We start from the raw sequence: 10,591 nt of genomic DNA, 5'->3' as shown, positions 1-10,591 counted from the left end.
CTAGAATCTAGCCCTATCCGTTGCTTCATAGATGTACCCCATAGCTGGTTTTTTCTCACCGTCGACCAACCGAAGCACCTTAACTAGAAGTCCCGTCAACTTGAGTGCATACAACACGTGATGCCACAACCTGTCTTGCATAATGAACTTTTTCACGTTCCTTGCTCCTATGTCCTTTGGCCATTTGGAATCATTCCATTCCTGAGAAGTTACAAAACTCCTCAAGTTCTTCCTCTGCCGGTGATATTGCGAGAGTGTGATGAAAGATGTAGCAAACCGAGTAACTGCTGCTGGTCTATGTAAGTTTCCTTGGTTTGTGAACTTCCGCATCATATTCACCATAGAAGTGTGGCTGTAGATGTAGCCATTCATGAAGATGCAGTTCGTGATTGCAGCCTTCACCGACGAAATCTTTCCTATATCCTCCAACATGAGATCTATGCAGTGGGCAGCACAAGGAAGCCAATACAGATATGGTCGTTTCGCCATTAGTAATTTGCCTACAAGAATTAGAAAACACAAATCAGTTTAAGATTATGCACAAATTAGAAGAAGCAAAAAAAAACCTTATAAAGCTAAATATTTAACAAACTCAATTGTTACATTCGCGCGTTGAAGAACTCTCCCAGGCACGAAGACCAAGAAGACTTGAAGATTGACGAGATGAGCTCTTTTCACTGGCGTTCTTCCACCATCGATCTCTTTTTCTGACTCTGCAATTCTGTCTAAGGGTTATTCTCTCAAGTGGACCTCTGTTTCGGTTACGTGGCGGTGTCCAGCGAGTTTCCTTCTTGATATGAGTCCCTTCTCTCCACCGTTTTCGAGCTTCTCTTGTTGTTTACCGTTGTCTTCGGTTCCTTTCCATGGTTTGAGATCTCCTCCAGCACCACCTCCACCACCGCCTGAGTCTTCGACACCACAACCTCCCCCTGAACCACCAGACCCGCCAGATCCTTAGATCCACTCCTCTTTGGACGAATCTCATGCACTGCAACTCACCATCAGCCTTCGACGAATTCACAGCTCCATGCCCCTATCTCTGTCGCCCTCGAGATCTGATATTCCTTGCCAGAATTCGAGTCCATAGTTCATAGCCGCTCTTCGTTTAAGCCGCCGTCATAGCTGGCTTCTCATCCCACCATCCTCAACCACTGAAACCCTAGTTTCTTTGTTGGGCCACAATTGGAGAAAATGCTTATTGGGCCAAACTTTGATTGATGGTTTATTGGGCCAGAAGAGTAAGACTTTCTTATTGGGTTGTGGGCTGTACAACTCCATCTCTTGATACGCCTTGCCACCAGCCACCTCACCTCATCAAGCGACGCCGTCTTCTCAGCCTGGTTGTCAGAAGTGTTGATTGCTCGACATTCTCAATCAACACATCTCTTCTCCCATTCCCCCAGGTATGCTCCTCTTCTTCGCTTCCTGTTTCTTCTACCTTTGGAAGTTTCTGGATGGTTGGTAAGAGTGTAGCTCTGGTTTTGTGGAATTCGGATTTAGTTTCTACATCGTTGATGGTTTTGGATACCATTGTATCCACATTTGTGCTCTCATGTGGCACTCTTATCGCCTTAGTGCGAACCTTTACTGCAATATGCAGGCTCTACCTTGAAGTGGCTCTGTTAGGATCCGTTTTATGGCAGTTTAAAAAGAGATCTTTGCTCTCTTTCTTTGTTCCAGATTTTCTGGTTCACCGGGGCTTTTATAGTCCTCATCTCTCCTTTCAGAAGCTTATTATCCTCCCAAATACTTCACTTGTGTGTAGTGGTATTGTTATAGGGAGCATGGTTGTCAAGATTGTTCTGCTTGCAGAAGCGAGGATTGTTGTCCAAGACGGTTACCGTTCAACTTTTGTTGACTGTTTGACTCAGGAGACGCTGTTTCCTTTCGGTGATTCACCCTTATCTATAAGTGTCTTTATGAGCAATGTTGTTGATTTGAACTTACCATCCTACCCGATCTCCTTGTTGGTCGTTGTTTTGGTTGTTTGGGCTCTTTGTAGCTTTGTTGTATCCTCTGTTGGTGGAGGCTAAACCTTTTCTTTCAATGAAATTTTAAAGTTTGTCCAAAAAAATATAACAAACTCACCAGCTTTTATGTAGTTTGATGCATTGTCAGTTATCACTTGGACAACATTAGATTCTCCAACTTCTTCAACCATACAATCAAGCTGATCAAACAAGAAATTGGCATCTTTCACGACAGTTGAAACATCAACTGATTTGATGAAAACTGAACCCCTTGGCGAATTAACAAGGAAATTAATAATATCCTTTTGCACAACTGAATCACGCCATCCATCTGACATGATTGAACAACCTTTAGTTGTCCATTCAGTTTTGTGCTCGACCAGCAGTTTCTCAGTCTCTTTTACTTCCTTCTTCAGAAAAGGAACCCGCAGCTCATACATTGTTGGTGGCTTAAAGCCAGAACCATATTGACCAACTAACTCTAGAAAATTCTTGAAACTATCAAAGGTAACCGCATTAAACTGTAGGCTTGCATCATAAAACCACCTAGCAATCTCTGCACATGCTCTATCCCTAAGTTCCTTATCAGATTTCCCATAAACTTCCTTCCTATCTTGTCTTCCTTTCAAGATATCACGAGGAGTTGGACAAACATACCTGTCCATTGGACCCTTTCGTTTTTTTGAAGGTGGCTGAATAGGCTGCCCTTCATCTTCTTCTTCCTCAATCTCATCATACACTGACTGGTGGTGGCATCATTTGGGTTGTGACTTTAGCTTCAAGTTATTTTTGCATGAAATCTCTGACTTCCTCCCTCACATGTTCTGAAAAAATAGTACATGCAGTAACATTTCTATAACCACCAACAATATGCTGCTTAGCTCGCTGTACTCCACCGCTTGTTACTTTTTTGCAGTAGTTACACATCCAACTACCATGCTTACCAACAACAGGAGTTGCATGTTTTCTAGCTGGATCAAGTTCCTTAGTGGAAACTAAATCAGACATGATGAGATGAGATGATGAAAGGAGAATAGGTAGACTAGAGGAGTAACAGAGAAGAATCGTGAGACTAAGAGGCTGAAGAGACGTTTATACTTCATTTTTTAGGTTTTTAAACAATTAATTATAGAGAGATTTGCACAACTAACCTTTATTATGATACCCTTTTCTACAAGTACCCTCTCTAGGTGTTCATTTTCAAAAATACCCTCTTCAATGTACAAAATGACTAAATTACCCTCGTTTATTATAACCTATGATGAAAAAAGGAATATTCTTTCCAACAAAAAGAATATTCCTTCCGAAAAATTTCCCGCCAAATTTTCCCGCCAAAAAATTCCGACAAAAAATTTTCCCGCCAAAAAAATTTTCCCGCCAAAATTTTTCCGCAATTTCTTAAAAAAACCTTGTAAATATTTATAAATCTCTTAAAAAATCCTGTAAAAACCCTTGTAAATCTTTTAAAAGTCATCCAAAACCTTTCAAAACTTGAGTAAACCTTTTAAAACCATTGTAAATCATTTTATAACATTTATAAACACTTGTAAATCCCTTTAAACCACTTATAACCATGATAAATCATTTAAAAAAAACTTTAGTAAACTTCTAAAACCCGTTAAAAACCCTTGTAAATCCTTAAAACCCATTTTAAAGAACTTGTAATACCTTTAAAAACTTTTTTAAACCCTTCAAAAACCTTTGTAAACTTCTAAAACCCTTTAAAACTTCTTGTAAATCCTTTAAAACTATTTTTAAATCTTTGTATGCCTTTAAATATACTTTTAAATCCTTTTAAAAACACTTGTAAATCCTTTTAGAAAACCTTTAAAAATCCTTGTAAATTTTTAAAATCCTTTAAAAATTCTTGTAAATCCTTTTAAAACTGTTATAAACTTATAAAACTTTTAAAAACCATTGTAAATCATTTAAAAACCATTTAAAAACCTTTGTAGGCTTCTCAAACTCTTTAAAAACCATTACAAATCTTTTAAAAACCATTTAAAAACTCTTGTTTATCCCTTTAAAAACCCTTGTAAACCCTTTAAAAGACCCTTTAAAAAATCTTGTAAACCCTTTAAAAAAATTTGGCGGGAAAATTTTGAAAAAATATTTTTTTTTTGCGGGAAAATTTTTGCGGAAATTTTTTGGCGGGAAAATTTTTTCTCGGAAACTTTTTTGGCGGGAAAATTTTGGCGGGAAATTTTTGGGGGGAAATTTTTGGAAGGAATATTCCTTCATTTGTGAAAGAATATTATTTCAAATAGGGGTAAAATAGCCATTAAAAATTAAGAGAGGGCAAAAATGAAAATGGTAAAAAAAGATGGTATTTTTAAAAGAGGGTATCATAAAAAGGTTATTGGTATCAATTTCTCTTAATTATAATAAGAATAATTTTGGAAATATTTTGTATAACAGAATATTGAGTTTAGATAGAGTAAGAAAATATCGTGGAAGAGTGCAATTTACCTTTTATATTTGCACGCGCAGAGCAAGGCAAGGCGCATCAGACGTCAAGGCGCACCAGAGAGAGAGCCTTTGGGTCATAGCCTGCCTCAGCTGTTTGAGGCGCTTACCCCCAGCCATACCTCGCCTCGAGCCTAGGCGCGTCGCCTTTTTAAACACAGAGTTAGATTTGGTGTTTAATTTCCACAAGGTACCAAACCTCTTTTGTTGCTCTTACTCTTTTTATATTTAGTTTCTCAAAAACTGCTTCTTTGGATCCTGTTTTTCTATGATTTTGGTAAAATAAAATTATAATAATTAATCTTTTATTATACTTTACAAAAACTTGAATATTTATATAAATTAAAAATTACAAATATCAAATAATATATCGAATTAAATAAAGAGATTAAATAAAAACTTACAAATAATCAATATCAGCAAACCCGGTACGCTGATAACTCTGTGCCATTCGTCACTCTTTGTATAACTTTTTTCTGCTGGTGTCGATATTTCTATTCTGGTATAAAATATGCAAAATAAGTCTACAAAACCACAATATTTTCTTTCATTATTAAAAGTTGATAATTTACAATTTTTTTTTTCCATAAAACAATTAGTAAACTAACTCCTCAAGAATATGTCAATAAAACAGTTTTAGGATTTTTCTAATTAATAGTATAACTGACAACCGTTTTAAAATTTATCTTTTTCGCTAAATTTTCTTTTATAAATTAACAAGGTTAAAAATGTTGAAATTAGGAAAGGTGACCGTTGTATAATAAATGTAAACCAGATGAAATAGACATATGTTCTCTCAATACCTCACTCTATAATGGAGACTCGATGAGTTAATGTCATCCATCAATAAATTTAATTATGCGTCTCACCCTCGATTAACTCTGTGTCAATCGCCTATTCAACCTACTTTAGTTTCTTTTTCACTAACCGTTCAACATTTGGAATTTTGAGGTTTTAGGATGTCACGATTTGAGAGTTTTTTTGGCGATCTATTATCGACGTGTGAACGTTTATGGAAAACAAAGGTTCGTAAGAGAAGGTTTGTTGTTAATTTTTGTATTTAAAAACTAATGCTTAGTCTTTTTTTGTTTCAGTTAAACAAACGTTGATTGCGTAGAAGAGATTATTATGGGTGTTTAGGTTTTTTATAGGTGGAGGGTTAAATTTGTTAATGTTTTTAGTTCAGGATTTTATTTACTAAAAAAATAGTTGAGGGTTTAAAAATTGATCTCACCAATGTTGAGGGGTTTTTTCATTAAATTCCCAAAATAAAACAAATAAACTTAGAGAATATAACTGATTCAAAAGGTGAAGTAAGGTTAGACAAAGATGTAGGAATTGTTTATATTGCTTTCTAAATAAGCACTACACAAACATTGAAGAAAATTATATGATGATGAATAACATGAAACACAAAGAATAGTATTAAAATATATATTTTTTAATTATGATAGAAGCTAAGCTAATCGTTTTTCTCTCTATGGGAATTATGGAGGCTGAATACAAACGGTAGGGTTTGAAGTAAGGAGTTGTATTTTCGACAGATTTTTTTACGTTTGGTTTAAAATCGAAAACTGCAAAATTTTAAAAAATCGGTTTAAACCAACAAAGCCGGCTTAAAAAGTTTTCGATCTTAAACATAAAAGTCGGCTTTTTGGAGACGAAATTTTTTTTTCATTAAGGGTAAAGAGGTAATCTGTTTTTTAGAGCGAACGTGAACCTGCTGACTACTCTTTTAATATATTAGATAAGTGTTACCACAAAGAATTAGCAGAATACAGAAAAACCTCTATAAATTAATAATGTTGGGACCATGAAAATCTATTAATTTATAGAGGTTTTAATTTATCGATAAATTAATAATTATAGAGAGCTTTTCCTAATTTGGAAAGTTTTTTCAAAAAAATATTTTAAAATAAAATTTAATCATGATAATAAGTATTTTATATAATCATTAACAAAGAAAATAATTATTATTATGTCTTGAAAGAAAATTCTAACAATTTTTATATAGTAAAATACTATAAATAAACTCTAACAAAAAATAATGTGTCTATATATATATATATATACTTTGAAAATTTTACCTAATTATTAATTTATAATATTGATGGGACCATATATTTACAAAGGATTTTCAGAAAAATTATTATCTTATTATATCGAAATGTGTCTAAAATTACACTGGTCCCAAGTACGGAGAAATTTATCAATTTATAGAGATTATTAATTTATCGAGTATTAATTTATAGAGGTTTTACTGTATATAGTGACTTTGAATGGTCTGCGCTAGGAAAATGGGATTTTTCGTACCTCAACTATTTATGTATGTTAATTTCATACAGTTGACTTGTCGTTGTGCTATATCATACCTGAGCTTATGTAAATTTGAATTTAGTACCTGCAGATTTCATTTCGTGCTGAATAATGCAAAAACGTGTTATGCGTAACACTGTTAACTGGATTCCATGTGGTAAAACGACGTCGTTTTGGTAGCTTAGATAGTAATTAAAAATATTCACAACAGCAAGGCTCGAACCTTTGACCAACCACTTCTATACTAACTACATAACCACTAGGCCATTAACACTTAATTGTTAAAAATGAACAACGCATTAATATATAGTGTTTCGTATGTCTTCTTCACTAATATTATAGAAATACGAAAGTTTTAATATATAGAAATACGAAACATTATATATTAATGAAGAAAAAATACGAAATAGAAATACGGAACATATATAGTGCTTTTTCACTATAGGTTTTCACTATATATTCGAAACACTATATATACAAAACACTATATATTAATATGAAACACTACTGTCGAATGATCATTAATATTAATGAAGCCTTGCTGTCGTGAACAACGCATTAATATATAGTGTTTCGTATTTTTTCTTCACTAATATATAGAAATACGAAACACTATATGTTAATGAAAAAGAAATACGAAAGATTTACTATATAGAAATACGAAACACTATATATTAATGAAGAAAAAATATGAAAAATAAGAATAGGTCAATAAAATAGTTATAGTAATTTTCAGTGAATTAATAGTATAAAATGACAGTTCAAAGTTTAAACATATATCTTTTTCGCTAAATTCTCTTTTAAAATTAACAAGGTTCAAAATGTTCTACAAATTGAAGTTAATAAGTTGTTACCGTTGTGATGAAAAAAATTAACAGAAACAAAATCTTAGTATTGATTTCCTTAAACTCATAATAATATAACCGTTGTGATTGTGATATTATCAATTTCCTTTTCTTTTAATTAATTTTGCTTATAAATATTAAAAATTTACTCTTTAATTTTCTCAACTCAACGCTTCTTCTCCGTTTTTCCGTTTTGATCGAGAAATCAAAATTCTCTGTTTCTCTCAACTCAACGCTTCTTCTCTGTTTCTCACTTCTTCTTCTCCGTTGTTTCTTCTTCTTCTTCTTCTTTTTCTTCGAAACCCTACAAATCAATCTCCTTAGTTCGTTCTCTCTTGTCGAACAACAAAGCATAACCCTCATCGCCTTCGATTCTCTGATTCATCGTTGGTGTAAAGCTTCTACCTTTATAGATTTTCTCTGGTTGATTTGTTGTAGTGTGATTCGGTTTGATGATCAAGATATGCAAACATGGCGATCATAGAATGCTGAGGCTTGAGACATGATGATCGAGGCTTTTGGTTCCTCTTCTTCTGGTTCGTGTTGGAATCTTCTTCTTGCTTCCTTTTTTCCCTTCAAGGTAACGCTCTATCTATTCTTGTTCCTCTGTGTGCTGGATATGGTCTTGTTGTTGATGTCTTGTGTCTTACAAGTTGAGAACTTTTATCCAATTTTTAGGAGTTTATTATGTAGCAATTGATTTTATTCGATTTGTGTCTTCATTGAATCTCATAAGTGTATATGAATATACGATTATTGATGGAAGCCAATGTTGGTCTTATGATTCACGTGTTTGGTTAGTAGTCCTTGAGACATGGTCTGTAGACCTTTTGATAGGAGGAGGTTTGTTTGTTCTTGGTGAGCTATTAGTTTCTACTTTTCTGTTGTTGTTGTTCTCTTTGTTTTGATTTTAGTGTTATTAGTATATATATATTGTCTTTGATGTTGTTCTCTGTTGTTGTTCTCTTCTTTGCAGGTCATTGATGTTCTCTATAGTTCATGAAGATTTGATCAAGTAGGATCATGTAGCATCAGCATTACTACATTCATAACCTGAGGTATACTGATCTGATTTGCGAGTTTCCATTGGCATTGTTTTATTTTATTACTACTGAGCTCATGTTGCTTCTCGACCTCATACAGAACTGAATCTCATAGGGTGTATATGCATCTACGATTTGATTGATGGCTGATGCAAATGCAAGCCATTTTGTGTAATTTTTAGTTCATCATCAAACATGTTATAGCCTTGTGAGTCACGTATTATATATATTATTCATCTCTTTGTTTTGAACAAAGTATTTGTGGTTCTCTGTCTTACTCTGTATGTCGTCTTATATGGTTTTTTGTATTCAGTGTTAGATAATGAAGATTTGTACTTGGTTATGTTACTTGCCCCCTACTGAATCTGTCCATGGCTTGATCTGTTTTCAAGTACCAGGAGCCCCTGTAGTTTGGAACCCTAGCAAGAAAGAGTTATTAACCTTTGCCGAAACCCGAAAAGAGCTGGTGTTATGTAAGAGTGTTTTTAGGATAAGTGTATGATGTATATACGATTGATGGAAGCCAATGTTGGACTTATGATTCACGTATTTGGTTAGTATTCCTCTCTTCGGTTTTGTAATGAGTATTCTTATATGATTTTTTGTGTATTCCTGTGTTAGAATTCCTCTTTTGCTTAACTATATATTACAAATCCATTGGTTTTTCAGACCTTTTGATAGGAGAAGGTATGCTTGTTCTTGGTGAGCTATTAGTTTCTACTTCTCTGCTGTTGTTGTTGTTCTCTTAGTTTTGATTTTAGTTATTAGTATATAAACATTGTCTTTGCAGGTCATTGATGTTCTCTATAGTTCATGAAGATTTGATCAAGAGGACTTCCTCACAATTATCAAAAAGGAGAAGGATCATGTACCATCAGCATTACTACATTTATAACCGAGGTATACTGATCTGATTTGCGAGTTTGGCATCTGTTTTATTTAATAGCTCATGTTGCTTCTCGACCACATATAGAATTATTATTACATGTTTGCAACATACAGAACTGAATCTCGGTTCTCTCTGTCTTCTCGACCACATATAGAATTCTTATATGATTTTTCAGACCTTTTGATAGGAGAAGGTATGCTTGTTCTTGGTGGGCTATTAAGTTCTACTTCTCTGTTGTTGTTGTTCTCTTTGTTTTGATTTTGGTTATTAGTATCTATACTATTAAAATGGAAGCATTTTGTATAAGTCAATCATAGTTTATACAATAAAAAAAGGTAAAACAAAATCAATCTATTTTTAAGAAAACTACATAACCAAAATAATAGAAACAAATTTAGCTAAATTATAGCAAACAATTTTAGATAGAAACAATTTTAGAAAATCATAAAATTAAATGAACCTTCATTCACGAAATTTTGGGTTTAATAAATAATATAATCACTCTTAAAAATACATTCCTAATATATAGCAAACAATTTATTCATTAGTTTAGATTCATCAAATTACGATTAATTTTGTTTCCTAAACCAAAAAATCATACCTAACAATTTCGAAATTCAAAACTATAATAAAAATTAATAACTAAATTTAAACAATTTATTCATTACTTCTAATCCCTAAATTATAGAAACAATAAAATAAATAAACTCATAAAATTAAATGAACCAGCATCGATGAAAATTTTGGTGTTATGCTAAAATATAGCAAACAATTTGTTCATTACTTCAAATCCCTTAATTATAGAAACAATTATATAAATAAATTAAACTCATAAAATTTAATTAGTAGATTAAAAACGAAAATTTTAAAATGTGATTAAATAATATAATCACTCTTAAAAATAAATTCCTAATATATAGGAAACAATTTATTCATTAGTTTAGGTTCATCAAATCACGATTAATTTTGTTTCCTAAACCAAAAAATCATACCTAATAATTTCGAAATTCAAAACCATAATAAACATTCATAGCTAAATTTAAACAGTTTATGAATTATTTC

At 32.8% G+C, this 10,591-nt stretch overlaps 1 pseudogene; it reads right to left on the bottom strand.

Moving 5' to 3' along the window:
- LOC111832436 lies at positions 1 to 2,978 on the bottom strand (annotated as a pseudogene).
- Between the last annotated feature and the right edge of the window lie 7,613 nt (positions 2,979 to 10,591).

The sequence above is a fragment of the Capsella rubella genome, unplaced genomic scaffold (assembly GCF_000375325.1).
Source record: "Capsella rubella cultivar Monte Gargano unplaced genomic scaffold, Caprub1_0 scaffold_1, whole genome shotgun sequence".
Lineage (NCBI taxonomy): Eukaryota > Viridiplantae > Streptophyta > Magnoliopsida > Brassicales > Brassicaceae > Capsella > Capsella rubella.
Note: the sequence above shows the minus strand (reverse complement) of the source record. Positions and strands in the feature narration are given on the sequence as shown.